General features: G+C 41.4%; 1 protein-coding gene across 1 annotated transcript in view; it reads left to right on the top strand.

Moving 5' to 3' along the window:
* Nucleotides 1-21025, top strand: part of TMEM117 (transmembrane protein 117) — a 244784-nt gene that overhangs the window by 43863 nt on the left and 179896 nt on the right. The window lies entirely within an intron of this gene.

Genomic DNA, 21025 nt, shown 5'->3' with positions numbered 1-21025 from the left:
GGCTTCCTTTAACTTGAGCCCGTTATTCCGTGTCCTGCACTCTGGGAGGATTGAGAAGAGATCCTGGCCCTCCTCTGTGTGACAACCTTTTAAGTATTTGAAGAGTGCTATCATGTCTCCCCTCAATCTTCTCTTCTCCAGGCTTCTCTTCTTCAGCTTCGGTGCATCTAAGTAGGTGGGGTCCTGGACAGTCCTCACCTGGATGGGAGACTGCATGGGGTCTCTGTATAGAACACTTTGAGTTCTACTGAAGAAATGGAGGAAATAAATCAGATAATTCTACTATTTATTCATAGTTCATTTTCTTTTAGGAAGAATTGTACAGTAATACAGAAACTTGAGTGGTAGTAGCTAAAGCAGCAATTTCTAACAAGGAATTACAAGGAATATGACATCCACCTTACATTGAAATGAAATTCAGATTTTCCCGTTACCCATATCATTTTCCCCCTTTCCCTCAACTGTGTGTGCATATTATTCGTCAGTGTATTTCTGGAGAGATTGACACTAGAGGGCAGCAAAAGGCTTTAAAAATAAGTAAACACCAGACAACTATTTTGGGAACAGCCTTCAACGCTAGAAAGCTATGAATGGACTTCAGTGTTTTTCCTCACCTATAGAGTCTAATATCCAGTAATATGAGCCTATACTGGATTCCCATTAAAGCCGCTTCTATTATAATTAACTTTGTAGTTGCCTTTTGTTTAAAGGATGAATTTAATTAGAATGGAATTGCTGTGTACAGAATCCATCTTGTGTGGTTGATCATGGGCCCTTCTAATTCAGCTAAAGCTTTTAGTCTTTTTCAAAGTCTATTTTTTAAAGTATTGTTAATAGCCTAAGTGAGATGGAATGGTTTTCAAGGGATGGTTTCAAGGCGAGGTGATTTGTGGCGTCAGCCTGTTCAGAAGAGGGATTGTTATAGGTCTGGCTGAAAACCACTGAGATGCCACCCTACCTCTCTTTGAGTTTTCATTAGTCATTAAGAATCCAGGACAGGAATATTTCAGTTTCCTAGGACCATAGTCGCCATTCCTGAACAAAAGAGTTTTGAAGGGAATTTGGGGTTTTGGGGAAATCCTGGGAACTTCTGGATTACTTCTGAAAGTTCATGTACACTACTGATTTTATTATGCCTATTCATTACCAAGCAGCTAATGGTTTGTCACACTTATCTGACTGGATCACATTCATTTGATTTGATTCTCTATCCATTTGTGCTCTGCATAGTAACATGATGCAAATCTGGCTGTATCTTGCATTGTTTGACCTTTTGGTCTCACTTTTTTTTGAAAAAAAAAACCCCTCAAAGTTTCCTTCTTCTCTCTTCGTCATCCCATCCCCTCTTCTCTTGGGGTGTGTATTGGTACAAACATACACATGATCCCATGAATCTGACTGAGTAAGGTTTAGTCCAGCCTTTCCTTCAGATCTTATGGGGAAGGGCCATACCCCTGTGAAAGAACACGTGCTTTGTATGCAGAAGGTCCCAGGTTTGATCCCTGGCATGTCCAGGTAGCGGGACTGTGAAGAAACCCTGACTGAAACCTTGGGTAACTGCATTCAGTCAGTGTCCACAATACTGGGCTAGATAAAGCAATGGTCTGACTCAGGTTCCTATGTTTTGGATCACAACACCCATCAGGCTCTGCCAGCATGGCCAGTGGTCAAGGATGATGGGAGTTGTCATCCAGCAGCAGCAGCGGAAGGCTGGTCTAGTCTGTAAAAGCCTATGTCATAATAAATGTGTTGGTCTTTAAGGAATTATAAGGCTTTGTCATTGTTCTTCCATCTGCGGCTACACAGAAAGAAGCAATTCGTAAAGGAAATTACTCTGGAGGAGAGGCAGGGGGGTTCAGTTCAACCAATATCTGTGAAGAAGAAAGCAATGCCCACGGCACTTCATGGTCATCTGCCTCAAAGACTTACAACAAGGTGTTGCCTGGGGTTACCATGGCAACATCCTATGTATCTTTTGGAATATACTTGGCTTTGTGTTGACAGCCATTCCAGTTCTTTGTTCTTTTTTTTTATGTCAGGAATAATACAACATTCCCCATAGGTGATATTTTGGTGAGAAAATTTACAGTTCCTCAAACCTGATAGCCTATGTATGATATACGGCAGCTCCTGTAAATGTTTATGCTTTCATTGAACTGAGGAGTCCTGTTTCTGTTGTGCAAAGTGAGGCCAGAGAAAACAATTCCATCTAATCTCAGAGCCCAGCTGAAATGAACAGATGATGCCACCTACTCCCATCGCTTTATCCATTGTTATACGCATCACTCAAGATAAAAGCAGACACATCTAATTATAACAAACCAATACAAAAAAAATATCACTTGCAACCTTGAGTTTTTTCAATAATATAATATGTCAAAAGAGAAATTATAGGAAGCTGGAGCAATGTCAAACTGAATATTCAAGGCTGAAACCATTATTGTTATTTTAAACTTGTAGTGGGAGGTATGAACCAGATATTAAAATCAGATTGACTTATTCATTCCTGAATGTGCTAATGACTGCATTATTATGAGCAATTTCAACCAATTTCGTTATCTTAAAACAACACCCCAAGTGTATCTACAGAGGAAACTGCTTGTCCGACTGGCCTGTAGCCTTTGGCACTGATGTTTGGGTGCTTTCAAATGGCAATTCAAAGGACATTGTATGGCCATTCCATCTTTCCCCCCTCAGTAGACTTTCTGCGATAAGAAAAATGGTGGAAGAAACAGTGGAGCAACACAGGAAAATGATTTATCTTGATGATTGAATTTGTGCAGTATCCAATCCTTCCCATGTGCTAGTGGGGCTCCTCTCTAGTGCAACAGGAAGATAGCAGTTCCAGGAGCAGCCAGAAATAAGTGGAAATGCTTTTTTTCCCCAAATGGGAAAGGTTAGTGGAGGTTGCAGAATGGAGTTCTGCTAACCTGTCTTGATCTGGAAACAAGCATTTTTGCTTGTTTCCGGGATTGCATTTAGAACTGCTAGCTGCTTGTTGTGCGAGCAATGGGTCCCACTTGTGTAACAGCTTGAGAGGCAGCAATATGGTATGGGCCCACTCCAGGGACTGCTGATTCCTGTCATCCCTTCAGACTATTCTGGGAATCAGGCAGGACCACAAAATAACTATTCCTGGCCAACGGGAAGATCAGCCAAAGCCTGCAAAATCAGGGGTTTGCCTTTCAACACTTTTGCAGCCGCAATATGGTGTGGGATACTGCCCTTTATATCCTGCCTTTCCACCAAAACATGGTGCTTAAGGCAGCTAACAATAAAATGCAGACTGAAAACAAAGGCGTAATTAAAACATAACACAAAAACAAATAATTTTAAAGCAAAAATAACAGAAATAAACAGCACACAACCATTTAAAAATCCTTTCAGCAACAGACCAGCTTATACGCCAAAGGGCTGCCTGAACAAAAATATATTTCCCTAGCAGCAGAAGGACAACACATCATGGGCCAAGCTAGTCTCATTGGGCAGGAAGTTCCAGAGCCTGGGAGCGGCTACTGAGAAGGCAGGTCCACTCTCTCATACCTACTAAAAGTGTCTCTAATGGGACTAAGAGAAGAGCCTCCCTGAAGGTCTTAAAACCTGAACAAACTCTTATGGCAGAATGCAGTTACAATTGGAAGATGGCTTTATCTGGATACTCTCCACCCCCATAAAATTCTGAGAATGAGACAAGTTGATTTGTATGGAATGACACCTTTTCCCATGTTGCCAGTGTAAAGTATTTTAGTATTGGTTCAAATTCAGACACAGGGGTTTTGATATAAGACATTATAAGGAGGAGGAGGAGGAGGAAGAGGAGGAGGAGGAAGAGGAGGAGGAAGAAGAAGAACCACCTTATAGTGGTAGATAAGCATGTTTTAGGAAGTGATTGGCAAATTGTGTGTGAAAGGAGGGTGGGAAATAAAGAGATGAGACACATATATATGGTATGAAAAAGTCAGGGCCACATTTATTTCAAATCTATAAAGGGAAAGTATTGGTGGGCCACTAATCTACACCAGCAACTAGCCAGGCACTATATCAGGCAAAACATTTGATGCCTGTTGAGTGATGTCTGTAAGATTGCCACCTTCCAGGACTCTACCCCATTCAGGGAAGGGAGGCCTTCCTGTGTCACCCCCTTGTGGGCCATGAAACACCAGGTGGGAGAAGCGAGTTGGCCTCACAGGTAATCCATGTCCCCCACTGGGGCTGCAAAACCCTCAGCAGGAGCCATCCAGCATCACCTGTCACCAAAACAGTGCCTCAGAATGATCACCATCCCTGTTTACCCTAATGGTGCCCTCCCCTACCAGCCACATGAGGATGACAAGTGCATTGCTTAGTCATCTCCCCCACCTGTGCTGAATTACTTCTCACAGGCCCCTTTGCAGATCAGACAGGAACAAGTCATTGCCTAAGTCGGACAGATGAACCCTGTCCTGCCTGTAAAACTATGTCTGTGAGATCTCAAAGTATAAAAAGATATCATTGCCATATCTAGATAGACCCATAGCTATCTCCCTGTTATCTTTTCTATGGGCCCACTCAGGGGCCTGCTGATTCCTGCCATCCCTCCTGCTGGGAATCAGGCAGGACCACAAGATAACTATTCCTGGCCAACAGTGCCGTATAACTTGAAGATCAGCCAAAGCCTGCAAAATCAGGGGTTTTCTTTTCAGCAAACCAATGTTCCTCACAAATTCTGTCCTCGGAGCCAAACATGAGCTCACTGGGCTACCTCATCCCAGTAGCCCTCCTCGGGCATTCTCCTGAGCACAGAAGGACTAAAAATGACTAGGAGGAGTGAGGAATATGGAAGCCCTGCCACCAATGTCCCCACACATGTGAGCTCCTGTTCAGAACTTGAACCATTTGAAGAAGATTTCTAAGCATGTCCCACTGAATATGATTAGGAGCCTTCCCATATTTGGGAATATTGGGAGTGGGGCTTGCATGGGCACCCCACCTGCTGGCTCTCTTTTAGCCCTTGTGTATTCAGACAAACATCTGTGTTGAGATAACCCATTGATCATCCTGGTTGGATTTGAGGCCCGCTCTTCACAGCCCAAGACTGACAGTAAATCTCTCAGCCTAATCTACTTTACAGGATTGTTACAAGTTAAAATTCCATGGATGCTACCCTGAGTGCCTTGGAGGAAAGGAGGGACACAAATGCAATTAATAATACAACGGCTGTAGAGTAGATCGAAATACTTGTGAGAAAAACAAGTAGGCCAGGCCTGAAAGGCTGGAGATGCATCACCAGAAAGCTGAAAGGGGGAGGAAGATAATAGACTGTGTTTTGGAAAATGACCTCTCACGTTGGGCAGAGCCTCTGAATGTTCTATATCCTTCAGAACAGTGGTAAGGAAAAGGCTCTCTCAGTTTATAGTTATGGGTCATTGTGACAGCATTAGATACTGAGGCCATTCCTCTTCGTCTGCCCTATTAGCATGGGTTTTTATTTATTATTCTTTTTTTTATTACAGCAACGTAGTTCCAGTCATTATCCCCAGCTGACTCACACTGCTGTAAAATTATTCCTTTTCCACTCTTAACATTAACCCTTTGTGTTTATCAGCAACTAGTTCCGACTCTACGACATACATGGTCAGGTGCAAGGGCTATGCTGCAGATTTCAAAATGCTGCCTCTTTACCACAGCCATTGCTGTGGCTCCACCTCAGCCATTGTCTGGATAGAGAACTGAGTGATGGTTGTATATTCTTGGATGTTGGAGTCACATTGCTCAGGTATGTTGGTGCTGACACCCTCCCTCAGGCAAACACATGATGCGCACATCTAGTCCACATTTCAGTAAACTTTCCCAGTGTCCTGCTAGATATTACGCAACTCTTTGAGCAGTCCGTTGCCATTTTGCAGAATTGATACTTTATCAGTGAAAGACAAGAAAAGAACGTGGTAGAAGCCAAGGGAGAAAATGAATAGGTAGTAGGACCTGCAGTTGTTAGGCTGCTGAGAATGAAGAAATGTCACCTTGACCACTGTTGTAGCTGATTGCTACTCTGGCCTCTGACCCGTTGCAGCAAGCGGAAGCATAAATGAAAATTATGGCATGGGAGCCTATTAAAATTGAAGCACCCTTGTGGGGAAAAAGGAAAGAATTGTATGTTCCATGTGAAAATATATTTGATCAGACTGGAGAAGGAATGAAAGAACAATGGCTTTGGCTAAATCACCGTAATGCTGCCGTTACTTCCTTTGTACCACTTAAATGGGCATAAATTAGAACAAAATTAGCAGCAGTTGGAAATAAAGTTTTAGCACCCCGAGTAAGCGCTATATTGATTGATAAGTGGTGGTAGACTGAAATGAGGCTTTTAGCAATAAAAGTGCTCATGAAGCATTGGTACCCAATTATCTGTACTAATGGAGAAACTACTCTTAAGTTCAAGGTACGAAAGATGGAAAAGGGTTTGTAAAGACAAAATAAGAATTTAGCATCCACATCACCATGTAAAGTTGCCTTATATTAGGGCTGGTCTGCACAACTTATGACTTACCAAAGCAATTTATGTAACCCACTAGGGGCTGGTGTCATACCCCATCAGAAGATTCCTCCAAGGAGGAAGAATTAGAGGCCCCAATGGAGGATGATGCACAGGCCCTCCCAGGGTACGGGCCACAACTGGGACCTGAGCCCAGGAGGGGTCTGCTGAGTTCCTGGCAGGATCTACACTACTGCTTTAAAATGGTTTATAACAGTAGTGACAACTGTTGGGACTCAGGATGCACCCCAGATACAGTTTTCATAATGTCATATCCTGCTTGGTGTAGATCTGGCCCCTGTGAGGATCAGGGGTCCTGACAGAAAAGATACCCCATGCATTTATTCCAGGGGTAGCCTACCTTTTGGGGCAATGACCACATTTGGCAATTTGAGAAACTGCCCTGAGCACCACCACAAAATGGCCTCCATGGGAGGCATGGCAACAGACAAGTCATCTACCCAAAAAACCAAGTGCAAGGCATGGGGGGGTGCCAGTCTGAGCCCCAAGGCGCTATACAACTCCTTTGATTCCAGAGTTTTCAGCACCAACAGAAACCTATTTTACAGCAATCTCACCCGATGAGAGGACGTGGTTTTTGTTTTTTATGTGGGAGCGGTAGGGCACCTTGGTGAATGCCAAGGAAAGTGTCTGAAGGTGCTTTGGCACCCATGGGCTCCACATTTTCTACCTCTGATCTATGAGAACCTCTGGAATCCCCCCTTTTCCTTCCCCGAGGTAAGTTTTGTTGTTGTTGTTCTTGTTTGTTGTCCTCACAAAGAGGATGAGAAGGAAGATGGTGGTGCTAGTGGTCATGGTGGATGCTCGGAGAGCTTATGGAAACGGAACAGTCCAAAAAGCCCTGAACGCTTAAAGACTAAGTTAGGTGGACAATTTCCTACCTGAAATGACAAGCTGTGCAAACCTCATTTATCTGGAGATGTTTGTTTCCCACCTATGAATTCTGGCTGTAACCCTGCACTCATTTCTATACAAGTGCACTTCCAAGTCCATGAGCAGACAGTTGCCATGGTACTGGAGTAGCTTATGCTGAGCTGACTTTGGTGGCAAAATCCTACAAGTAGTGAGTGGTACAAGCATGTCGTATTATGGTTTCCTTTCCTCCTCCAGACCCTTTATAAAAAGATTACTGTTTTTTATTCCAACACCACCACTCCAAATAAAGAATTAAGGTGTTCCATTCCAGAGTTTCAGCCATGGAGGATGACTGTGCTGAAGTGTGGCTCATATTGAGAAGAGCTGGCGTGCCGTGAACCTTACTGTCTGCTATGAATGCTGGCTGGGGGTTGGGTCCCATTTGTGCTGTCACTTGCTGATTTTTTATTTGTTCCTGGATGGTTTCCAGAGGAGCCTCTTCACTGCACTGTTCAATGCGGAAGGAGGAGGATATTGTGACAGGTTCCTTCTCTCACACATTGTCTAATGACCAGAAGGCCTGGCGATTTAGGTAAGGAATGAAAGGAGCTTTAACAAAGGAACAATACGATCATCCTACTTGGTGAAGATGTTTTCTGCCAAGTGTTTTTCCCTTAAGGAAACAGGCCAAGGAGCCCATGCATAGCAGTTTAGGTACAGCCTGGGGGTGTACCTAAGGCTGCAGGCCGAATCCAGCCTTCCTAGGGCCCCAGTTTGGCTCTACAAGGTTCTCCAGATGGCCTTCCCCTTTCTTCCGACTGCTAACTGGTCAGTGCTTTCCTGGCTTTTCTGCAGTTTCTTCCCCCATTCTAAAAAACTGAAATACTTCTCCTAAGGTCTAGCTACTGGCAGTAAGAGATTAAGCTAAACTATGCTGGTATGTTTGGGTATTTTTGGCTCCAACATTTTCGCCTTTGGGGCCCCCTCCCCCACCACTGGGATGCAGCCCTTGACAGCTTCTCCCAAACTGAATTTGGCCCTCAGTCTGAAAGAGGTTTGACAGCTCTGGTGTAAGATACGAGGGTTTCTCACGTCTTTCTCCACTTCTGCATGGGGTCGGTCTACAGCACCTTAATACTGTGGTAGGCAACCTCGTGCCCTTTGGATGTTTTGGAATACAACTTCCATAATCTCTTAGCTTTAGCCATACAGACTGGGCTTGATGGGACTTGTAGTCCAAAATATCTGAGGGCCCTGGGTTGCTTACTCCTGCCTCAATGCAACACTATTTATTTATTTATTGCATTTATATCCTGCCTTTTTTCCTCCAAGGAGCCCAGGGTGACATACCTAATCCTCCCCTCCACTTTAACCTCACAACAACAACCCTGTGAGGTAGGTTGGGCTGAGAGTCTGTGACTGGCCCAAAGCCACCCGTGTCCAAGTGGGGACTAGAACCCAGATCTCCCAACTCCCATTCTAACACTCTAACCACTACACCACACTTGTCACTGCATATGACAAGGCTGGCTGTGACCAGCATACAGTTTCTCAGTGCACTGCTGGCACAAGTATCCTGCAATGCCAACCCTACAACATGGCTTATCCTGATGCCACAGTAGCACAGCGTCTTCAACCATTACTTGCTGGCACTGTTAATTTGCCACCCAGCTGCTCCTCAGATCAGACCATTAGTCCTAACGACACCGGTGAGTTTAATTAGGCAGTCACTTACATTTAATTTTTGTACTCGTTAATTTTTATTATCCATGCACTTATCCCCTAAATACTTTGGCTGGGATCCAAAGAGCTACTTTAGGTGTGCCCAAGGGCTTAGGCCAGCCCTGTGGGATATTTGACGTTTGTCTTTGAGTGGCAGGCCATCAGGCCAAATCACAACCTGCTTTTGAAAATCTACCCAGGTTGCAGCATGGCTCAGGAGAGCAGCGTTTGCAAAATGGAAGCCCAAAATCCTTGTACAGTTCTTTATTTACATTTGTTTCCTCCCACCCCCACCCCCAATTTCATCTGCAAAAGCAATCTTGCATTACTAGGGAAGCTAACAAATCCAGATGAGTTTAAAAATACAATGTTTTAAATATTTAAAACATACAAAATAGAGATATTAAGAAGCAGCAGCAATACCATACAAATGAAATGAGTGCTAAAAAGCCTGGGAAAAGAGAAATGCTTTTGCTTGACACAAAATGTAGGTGCCAGCCAAGTTCCCTGAGGAAAGCAATCCAAAGGCAGGAAGCCACCACTGTAAAGGCTCTCCCTTGAGTCTCCAGCCACCACACATCACATTGTGGAGGCACCAAGAGGAAGGCCTCAGATGACAGTCTCGGAGGTTGGGTGGATTAATATGGATGAGATAATCCAACAGAGATCTGGGTCCTAACCAGCACTTTGAATTGAGCAAGGGAACCTATTGGGAGTGGAGCTCATACAAGATGTGCACCATTTCAGGCAGATCAGACAACATACCTTTCCTTAGGCCAACTCAAAGGTCGCACCTGGGACATTTTCAAGAGTTGCTGGGAAGAAGAAACAAACAATGGTTGACCCCCACCCCAGTTTTGCAAATGTAAAATCCAACCCTTACTCCAAAACCATCTCCAACCTTAGGCGAAACACATAGGTTCCTTGGTAGGTGGCAAACAGAAGTTGAGTGAAACTAGATCATTTTTATATTAATAGAAATGGAGATAAATTTAAATGATGTACTAGGTTAAAAAAAAAAAAGTCCACGGAAGCCTGGGTATTTAGCTATTTGGGCCAGCATGGCTACATTTGCTTTTTATGCTCATCTTTTATTTTCCTAGGTAGCTAGTTGTAGGCTAAGTATTGGGAATTGTATGAAAAGGGGTGTTGGGAAGAAATTCTAGCTCCTTTTTATATGGACCATACACAATGCCTATCAGGAATATCAATGTTGCTAAAAAAAAATAAAAAATCATTTTTTCTGGTTTTGTTTGCATCTAGAAATTTGCGTTGACTATTATGAAACCAGAATAAAGACCGCTAGAGGGCACTGTGTAAGCATTTTGCAGCCTCTTATTTAATACACAGCAGGACTAGTTAAAATTTAACCACAGCTCAGAATCGGTGCTAGCTTGAAACTGTATTTGTTAAGTTTGGACCATCTGATCCATTGTTATCATGGCCGGAAAATAATGAAGGGGGGGGAGCAAGATCTGCCTTTTGGGGGAGAGGGGGGGTACCAAATGGAGAGAATTAAAAATCACATATAGAACAATATTGTTCTACCTGCCCAAAGAAGCCTCTGCAACAAATGAATATTTAGCACTGCCATCTGCAAGTACTGAATGCACCCATCCATTAATCATATTTGTCTAATTATTTTTCCATATATAATAAATAATTGATAAGCAACAACGGCATCCATATGGTTTGAGCAGGCGTTCTGGAAATGTTAACTGGGAAACAGATGGGATTTCTTGATTGCATTTGCCAAAAAGTGGAAGGCATGGGGGGTTTTTTGGGTGGGGGAGTCCAACCAAAGTGTGTGAAACCTAAGTATTTTTATATGTCTATCCCACTATATCCTATGCCTCAGTATCAGCTACCTGGCTGTCAACAATGGTCTGGTTTTAAAGAAGAGAACCTTTTGTTCAAGAGCTCACAGTCTTACTTAGCATTCATGGAGTGTGCACTTGTATATGTCTCATTGTTAATTGCAATCCTTTTTCTCCATAAGGCAGAGCCATATTTCTATATTCCATCCCTACCTAACCGCCTCCTTTCTGTATCCATCCCTACCTACACCACAGCATACTGGTAATCTTACCTTTCCCCTACAAACTTTGACCTGTGTCACAAGTTGAATCCCCCCCCAAAATTGGGTTTGTGCAAAGTGGAGTTAAACAGAAGCTACGTTTTGATAAGGTACTGAAAATATTGCCTTTCGATATGTAGAGTTGACTTGTAAAAAATATAAATGACTAGGGTTGGATTATGTGTCTTCCATGCCTTCTGAGGAGGTATTCAAGTGGTCCTCTGAAAGGAAAGAATGTGCTAAGAGGTTCTTGAAATATCATTGTAAAGATACAGTTAGAAATAAAATTATCTTAAGTTTGGGGAAACTAAAGCTCTCAGCTGGTAATCCACACATTATCTGAACCTAGATTTGTAAAAACAACAACACATGGTTTCTAATAAAAAATAATCAGACACAGTGTGGCATTTGTGTGTTGAGTAAAGTTGTATTCACAATAATGTTCCATGTGTTCTGCATGATAAGAATGGATGCCAATGAAGTAAACATGTTTAATTCTGGGGAAGGATTTGTCTCTATGTATCATAAAAAGAAGCTATACAAATAGAAATAAGAGAGAGAATCTACCTACGTAAGAAGTGTTCCTTTAATGCCAAGACTTACATCTGACATGTCTAAATGCTCTTATCTGCCTAAATCATGTACTAATTAGTCACTGTTATTTAATTAGGCCAACTATTTGGCGAATCCTTCATTAATCACACTCAATTTCGTGTTGGCCGGCTGTTGGCGAAGATTGGGTAGCTCAGCTGGGATTCGATGCATGCTGTGTGTTGCATCTGTACCATGACTGCAAGCATTCTCTGCCTTTTGTCTCTTGCCTTTTGGTTACAATCCCATTAATGGTTATAATTTGGTGATGGACCAAACTCCTGAGCAAGAATGAGATAAAATGCTTTTTGTTTTAAGCAGGTCAGAATTTGCCTACACAGAATGCTCAAGTGACTTTGCTTTGATGTATTTATTTCTAATTGAAAAATTTCTAATTGAAAACAGTTCTAATTGAAAAATGGAGCTATAGCTAAAGTGTACCCTGGAAAGCAACTGAGTATGCAGGATTTATAGGTGGGCAAGTGGTCACTGTAGACTTCTTATTGCTATACCAATTTTTGGTCTTTTCTGTTAGTAACGTACATTTCTAAAGCATGTTAATTGGAATTTGTCACAAGGCTTTGAAGGAAGCAGTACTTTTAAAAGCTGTTTTAACTTTCTGGGTTTTAAAAAAAGATTTGTTACCCACTCAACCTTCAACACTTTTAATTAAAGCAGTTGATTTTATCAGTTAACTTGTCCTTAGTTTTCAAGGAGACTTGCCACTAATATAAGCCTACTAAAATACAAAAGTTTAGTGGGCCATGCACAGCGAAACTATTTTAACCTAGCAGAGTCTTTTTGACTTACATAATCACATTCCACTTCAATATGAGGATAAACTCCTCCACATTAAGCCCCATTCTGCTCCTTTACATTATGCAATTCTAGAACATATTTTATTCAGTCTAACATACAGCTGATTATAATGATCTTTTCTTCCCATTCCTTCCCTCTGTCACTCTGGGGATGGCCAAATCAACCTATTTCTGGTCTGTGTCACTTCTGCACATCTTCACCCATGTTCACCCATAAGCCTGTTCAGTCCACATTAATCTGCTTTTTTATAACAACAACAAAAAGCACAAAAAATTGGATTGAATTATGTATTCCCTTTTTATTATTTATATTTATTACACCTCCTTTAAAACAGGTTCTCTAGGTAAAATGGTAAAATCAAATAAAACCTAATATAATAGAAATCCAATAGGGGTGTGTGTGTGTGTGTGTGTATAAATCCTAAGACCCAGCAGATAATCACAGTGCAATAGCTAATATAGAAATCACTGGAACTAAAAGAAGAGCAAATGGCAGGAGCTAAAACCACAGAAGCAAATTACAGTGGCTAAAGCTAGGAATCAGTACTTCAGGGACTTATACTAAAATCTTTAAAAAGGCTCTGATAACATCCATTCAAACTTACAGATGCAATCCTTTGGGACTGATGCCAACCAATGTTGCATCCTCCCTTCCTCCATCTTAAGCCCTGCCAGCCAGCAAGACCTACACAGAATGGAAGGAACAGCAGATGTGCTTCCAGTCTCAAAGTCATCCTTTGCAATGATTGCTGTGCACAGCTGGGGGTGGGGCTAGGGCCCAAGATGCCTTTTGATCCAGTTGACCCTTGGCCTCTGCTCTGCCTTCCATGTCCCATCCTCCAGCATGCCCCCTCCTTCACCAACCTTTTCCTGAGGTCGGAGCTCCAACCTCAGGTGAGGAGCTGCCACAGACCTTTCTGCAGTGGCTGGGGGAGGCTGGGTAGGATGGGGAGTGACGAGATGTTTGATTGAATGGCTTTCTCTAAGGCTAGAACTTTGCCTGGTGCTCCAGATGCTGTCTCCAGGTCCTATGGTGCTCCAGATGCTGACCTAGGAATAACAGCAACAACAACAATGATACAGTAAAAGGTCTGGGAGTATAAAAAGTCTTAGCCAGTTTAAAAAACGTGCCATTTCCCTGCAGAAAAGCAGGGAATAATAATAATAATAATAATAATAATAATAATAATAATAATAATAATAACAATAACAACAACAACAACAGCAGCAGCAGCAGCAGCAATCTGGGTACCAAGCATTCTTCTCTTGGGAGTACATTTCATAACTGTTGGTTCACCACCAAGATGAGCCTTTCCCTCATAGCCAACCTCCAAACTTCAGACTGAGGAGCACTCAGAGGACACCGTCCGTACATTACCTTAAGGCATGGGCTGAAACATGTGTTTTTTCTTAAATATATACATATAAAAGCACATTTCATCTCAAAATGAACATTTCTAAATGTAGTTTGATACATTACTTGAGCCAAGTATTGCATGGGAACACTAAGGAAATGCAAAAGCTGGTAGATAAGTACGTTGCTGCTATATTCGTCCAGGAGGTGCTGAACAGTTCAGTTCATAGCGGAATTCTCAGAGATTGAATTCCTCAAGTTTCCCTACTATTATTCTCATGGGAAAGTTGTTTGAGTACCTTTTCCCTTCTAGTATTAAACATCTAACTTGTATTACACCTGCCTGGCAGCCTGGGACTCTACAGAATGTACAGAATATTAAACGTTTTAAATAGGAAATGTGTATTAATAAGTAAATGTAATTTTCTATAATCTTGGAAGTCTATGGAGAATAGAGTTTCATTTAATATTCAAGGAAAACTACTGTAACATGTTAGAATTTCGGCTCTTTTGTAATGTGCTTAAACTAAGCACAGCACGTACGTGCCTAATGAAACCTGAAAGCTACTTCTGTTTTCATCCACTGATAATCCCTTAAATACGAAAATCAAACTTGATTCCCATAGTAATATTTGTTGTTGTTGACACTGTACTGTAGATTTGGTTATTCATGACAACAAGAGTAGGGAATTAATTCTGTTCCAAGTGTTCATGTGCTTTAAATCATCATCTTCATCATCTTCACCAGTGATTAGAAAACTTACTGGCTTTAATGAGACAAACTATAAATAACTGAACTGGATCCAAATCCGCTTTTCTCGAAAAGTTTAGCTCCAAATTTTCTAGCAGTCTAAAACTTTCCAATTGGGCAAAGGTCAGTAATGTGTTGTGTCTGAGATTATTTCATTAACATAATGAGAACATAAGAGCATCCATGCTGGCTCAGACCAAGGTCAATCTAGTCCAGCATTCTCTTCAAACTGTGGCCAATCAGCTGCCTGTGGGAAACCCACAAATGGGATATGAGTATGTTGGCACCCTCCTGCTTGCGTTTCTCAGCTACTGGTATACAGAAATATACTGCCTCTGATACTGGAGGTATCATATTGCCATCATAACTAGTAACCATTGATAGCCTTATCTTTAAAGAATTTGTCCAATCGCCTTTTAAAGCCATCCAAATTGGTGGCCATAACTACCTCTTGTGGTAGTGAATTTCATAATTTAACTATGCACTGTATAAAGACCAAATTTCTTTTATCTGTCCTAGATCTCCCACCACTTTCATGGGATGGCTCCAGGCTCTAGTATTATGAGAGAGGGGGGAAATGTCTCCCTATACACTTGACCAAACTGTCCATAGGTTTGTATGTCTCTATCATGTCTTCCCATACTGGTATTTTCCTAAGCTAAACAGTCCCAGATCTACACCAAGCAGGGTATGACACTTTGAAAACAGTTTGAAAACTGCATGTGGAGTGTGTCCTGGGCCCCAACAGTTGTCACTACTGTTATAAACTATTTTAAAGCAGTAGGGTAGATCCTGCCCCAGACAGTGTAACTTTTCCTCATACAGGAGTTGCTCCAGCTCCTGGATCATTTTAGTTTTCCTTTTTTTGCACTTTTTCCAGTTCAACAATATCCTCTTTTTAGCTGGGGTACCCAGAACTGTACACATTTTCCAAGTGTGGTTTCACCATAAACATTCCTCTGAGTAATTCCTTAGGTGTGTTGGTTGTATGAACAAGTCTTGAAACTGAGCTGTTCTAAGGTATGTCTAATAAATGGAATGCTTGCCAACACAGTACTATAAGAATCTTGATATTTTGCCCTCGGCAGAATGGCAAATACATTTATTGTAATATGTATGGTTTAAGTTTGTTTGTGTGTTTTGAAATTTTGTGAGCTATTCTGGGAATTTGAACAGCTGAGTACATATTCTGAAAACAGACAAAGAAATAAAATGTTAGCATAATAAACTCATTGAGGTCTGGAGGTTACCCCACAGAAACTACTTAACAAAGTACATACATTAACACTGTGTCTGATGGGTATAAAACACAAATTCTTAAAATAATTTTAATATTAAACATAGGGCACCAGTGGGTGAAACTCTTTATTTTGGTTTGTTTTGCTATGGATAGTCTTTCCTCCCTTTGGCTGACACACCATATTGATTCAGCCAAAACCTGAAGACAGATAGGAAACTTGCAACCTTTCATCTTATATGTTCTTTTACAGATGACATTGATGCTATAATGCATGCTAAGGTACTGGTTCTGTATTTTAAATTGTGCCTTGACATAACTCAACACAATATGAAACTGAAGGGTGAAGTTCACCCATGGGTGTTTTTTGTGTGTATTTATTTTTTCATGTGATTGGCATGCAGCAGTTATAAATGCTCAACTAATGTGCTGTAGGGATTCTTCAAAGGATTGTTCAGACATGTTAATCTGTAATGCAGAAACACCTAAGAGAAGACAAAAGTAGGCAGTTAACCTGGTAATGATCACACAGATACATGACCAAGGCCATATGGCAAATTGGCAATTGGATCAGAAGGAAAGAGAAGAAACAGGACTACATGCAATTTAAGATGCTTGAGGAATGGAACCTAGGAAAGGAAGAAGCTGACAAAAAAAACCCCATCCATTGCTTGCATGTTCAGTACTTAAAAAGCAACACAATGTTACAGATTCAGCTTCTGGGGATGAACTGGGAAGGGCTGAGTGTTCTTGACATTGATTGAGTCTATTCTCTATAAGTGGAAGAGCTTCTGAGTCCCTGGTTGTGGTGAAGCTTGTATCACATTTAAAAACAATAGTTTAAGTATTTACTCAACATGGCCCTAGAAGAAAGTGGTCTTGTCAGACATCCAGACCTAAGAAAGGATGAATGTTAAAATACAGGACCCATTTCTTACCTGGGAACTGTAGCATCCATGCTTGGTGTGATTGATTTGTCTTAACTTGAAATATATTCATATAGTATTTCTGTATTTAGCTAGATCATGGTTCAGCAGGTAACATACTCCATGCCATTTTCCAAGGAACCATGGAAGTTGTAAGTTTACAAAATTCCTGGTATTTACACGCACAGGATGTCTTTTCATAGATGATTCATATTTGTTATAAGGGCATTGAACATAGAGAAAAGTATGATTTATTGTTACAAACAAAACAGTTATTAAAAGCTTTTTAAGTTTAACTGCAGAAGCACTGCCTTATTTTAAAACAAATATTAAAGCTCCTTACTCAATGACATTTCTGAGCTCGTAGCAAAAGGGAACGGAGGAATGTCAGTGAGGACTGGTGTTTTGTCCTTTGAGAACCAATGTTTGGTTCTGTGAGGAAAGATGGAAACAGTTCTGGAGTCCCTGTGCTTTAGCTTTCATATCTATCTGATTTCTTATTAGTGCGGCTTACATGATTCGGCTCATAATAATGCATTATTTCCCCAAAGTTCCTGCTGTGATTTTGGATGATATATTTAAGTCATATCTTGTCAGAAATTCTGAACACATTTCATTAAGTTTTCCAAACAGGATACCACCTGGTTCGCTTTCATAGGTTTTATCTACTTCTCACAATATTTCATGTGCACTTATTTGCATCATAAAGCAGTCATGTGGACAGTAGTCCAGTAAGCAATCATTCCCCTCCCCGCCAGCTTTCTTATCTGAACGAGCTGATACTCCTTTTCTGATTTCAGCTGGGAAACTTTAGTCTTTTCCATAGCAGGCTTCTCTTAGAATGCCTCTGTTAGAATTAAACTGAGTCAACTTTCATATGATAATACATTTTAATATATCATTTGTTTCTCCATGGAAATGATAAACCTATGAGAGACAAACATATTTTAAATATTTTTACGGGTATATAAATCTATATAACAACAACAATTTATGAGAAAAATGTGGAAGACGAATAACTCTATTTTAGATAATTTGCAAGGTAGCATATTATTCAGAATGATTCAGGAGTTTTGCTAGATGTAAGCACCTGGATCAAATATTTGGAGAGATGACCTCCCCAAATATGTGAAATGCACATGAATTTAAATAAATAATAGGGCCTTATTTTGACCCCTCGTCTTCCGTGCATTAGTACATGGGAACACACCATTCCAGGCTGTTACTAACAGTGGGGGATCTGGGTGTTCATAAACTCATTAGAGAGGAGAGGGAAAATAGGGCTTTATAGGGGCTCCTTTGTATGTGGACAAGGATTGGGTCTATAATAATTTTAGTGTTCTGGATTAGAACAATAGGCTATGTAATCAGTGTACCAGCAGAAGCTAACTAGATGCTTCAGGGAGGTTCATAAACAAAACAATATGGAAATATCGAATGCCTGCCAGCATGCATAGTCGTATTAAAATGCTTATTTCATCTGGGTAGCATCCCATCGTGCCTGTGCACTCGAAGGAGTGACCACTCATGCAATGGGGCTTTTGTATTTCAAAAACCAAACTGAAACAAGTAGAAATGCTAGCTGCTGGAATGAGTCAGGGCAGTGGATCTCGCAGAAGGAGCTTGTCTGACCTGTCCCAATCTGGAAACAGGCGTTTCTGTTCATTTCTAAGGCTGTTTTTAGAAAAGTGAAAGCACGGTTGGGGATGTGGTTGCTCCCGCAAGTGCAACAGAACCATTGGAGGTTGGATACTGCCTTCTGTGTTCTATATCTCCATTTAGTCCTCTTTAAAAGCTATCAGTATTATTGGCCATCACATCTGTTATGGCTTCCACATAAGGGATCTCAGAGAAATCCACAACAGATTCAAGTACGTTCAGATTTCTATGAATCCAATTTGTAAATTCTTGGCTGTTTCCAAGTCAGTGGATTCCGTGGACTTGTAGACCAGGGAGAGGATTTGCGCTAATCTGCATTAATGAATGCACATTTTGCAAATGTGCATTAACTCAAGTAGAACAAAATTCTATTTTTTTAAAAAAATCTGATTCTGCATGGAATGAAAGACACCTGACAAAAGACTCTGCAAAACAGAGACAGAACAGATTTAATGAAATCTGTACATCACTATCCCACACAATTCATTGTTTGTCATTGGATGATAGACCTGCTGTCTATCAACAATGAGTCAAACCAGCTTAATGGAACAAATAAGGTTCTATAGAATAATAACAAATATTTTTGATGGCATACTGGGATACATCTTAACTACTTTGACTCTTTTCATACATGTCATATTTGCATAAAGTCTGCCTCCAAAACAGAATGCATTACTCTGCTATATCAATCTTGTTTGGAAATTTACATGTTTTTATAGTATGTCTTTGTGTGGGTGTACAACTTTATTTATTCTTTTGTCAGCACAGCGCTATGTGACAGGAGACTACAGCCTGTGTAAAGCAATGCCTTGTAATAGACTACAGATCCATTTCAGCACTTGCAGTGCACTCATTAAAATTACACATGACAAATAGCTAGAATAAATTGCTGCCAAGCATTTATCTATGGCACTTATATGTGTTTTGTCTTGATGTGCCATAAGCAAGGCACTGTAAATTATCCATAACTATCAAAGTGATGCTGTTTTATAGGCATCTATTAGATGACTGACTTCATACCATCATCTAGCTATTCAACGTAATGGTGATGTTAGAAGACCATGGATGGAAGCAGCATATAAATAGCTAGCTATTGTTTAAGTGGACTCTGTCCTATGCAGGTTTTTCAGAAATGTCTCTCAGATATTGGTGAACCAGTGGACAAATCACCAAATGACTGAGTACAAGGAAGTACACTAAATAATTCCTTTCAACCCATGGTTTTCAGTGCCTATTTCACAGAAGCCAAGTATTTGTCTCTCCGTACCCCCTTCTAGCCAACATATTCCCTTTTATTTAATTAATTAAAATATTTTTATTCCGCTCCTCAGCCAAAAAGGCTACCAGTGAAGCTAACATCCATGAGTAAATCAAGGCTGTCTCTGCCCACAGCCTTAAAAACCCAGTTGAATTTTAAGATGTCTGACTCTTATTTTAATAATGTATTAGTTTTATATGTTTTTAATCAGTATTAAGTATTTTATAGTAATTTTGCATTCAATGTTGTAATAAATTGATGATGATGATGATGATGATGATGATGATGATGATGACGACACATAAGGACAAAGGGATGGGAAGGGAAGAGGAAAGAATCAAATAGCCTTTCAGCAGGTCTGGTGCAGTGGCCCCATTTCCCTTCTCAACTCCCTCTGTACAATCCACTTTTCTTTCTCACTGGGTCCAGTCCTTCCATGAGGTGGTGTGAATCCCCCACCTCAGGCAGCAGTGCAAGAGGAGTGACCAATTGCACACTCCTCCCACTGTCCCTACAAGGAGCTGCCTCCTCCAATAGGTGCTCTGCAGAGTCTTGCCAGCCACACTCCCACCTTGGCATTTGCTACAGCACAAGAGTGGAGCTCGAAGGGCACTCTGGACCAGCGAGCCACATGGCATTGCTCCAGAGAGCCCCACTGATCAAACTCTTCCACTGTGGCAAATGCTGCAGCAAGAGAGTTGCTGGTAGGGCTCTCTGGAGCAGCTGCCTGCTCTACGCTTTACTCTGACTGGATCCTCTAAATAAAAGAAAGGGAGGGCAGCTGGTCTCAGCAACCAGCCCTCTGGCTTGTGATAACAGTGTCAGTGTGATCCAGTGGGAGGGAGGCTTCTGTGAAGAAGTGGCCAGCATGGCTCTTCAGAGAGTCGGCCAAGCTGAAATGCCTGATTCTGAGGAGGTCCTTCCTCAAAGCCAGGCATTATGGGAGAGGTGTCGCAGGAGATTGCATGTATCAGGGACACCCCTCCCACAATGCCTGGCTCTGAGGAAGGTCACCCTCAGAACCATGCATTTTGGTTTGCTCTCTGAAGAGCCATGACGGCCATTTCCTCCAGTCAACCTGGCTCTCCAGAGAGTCTGCCTGCCATCTGGCTCATGCTGAGAGGATCTTTAGTGTGAGCCAGAGGGCAAGCAGTGGTGAGTGATATGGCCGCAATGGGGTGGAGGAACGCAATGCTGCTGAGGGAAAGCTTGTGCTCTCTCTAGCTCTAGATCACCATTCATACA

The sequence above is a fragment of the Elgaria multicarinata genome, chromosome 9, assembly GCF_023053635.1.
Source record: "Elgaria multicarinata webbii isolate HBS135686 ecotype San Diego chromosome 9, rElgMul1.1.pri, whole genome shotgun sequence".
NCBI lineage: Eukaryota > Metazoa > Chordata > Lepidosauria > Squamata > Anguidae > Elgaria > Elgaria multicarinata.
Note: the sequence above shows the minus strand (reverse complement) of the source record. Positions and strands in the feature narration are given on the sequence as shown.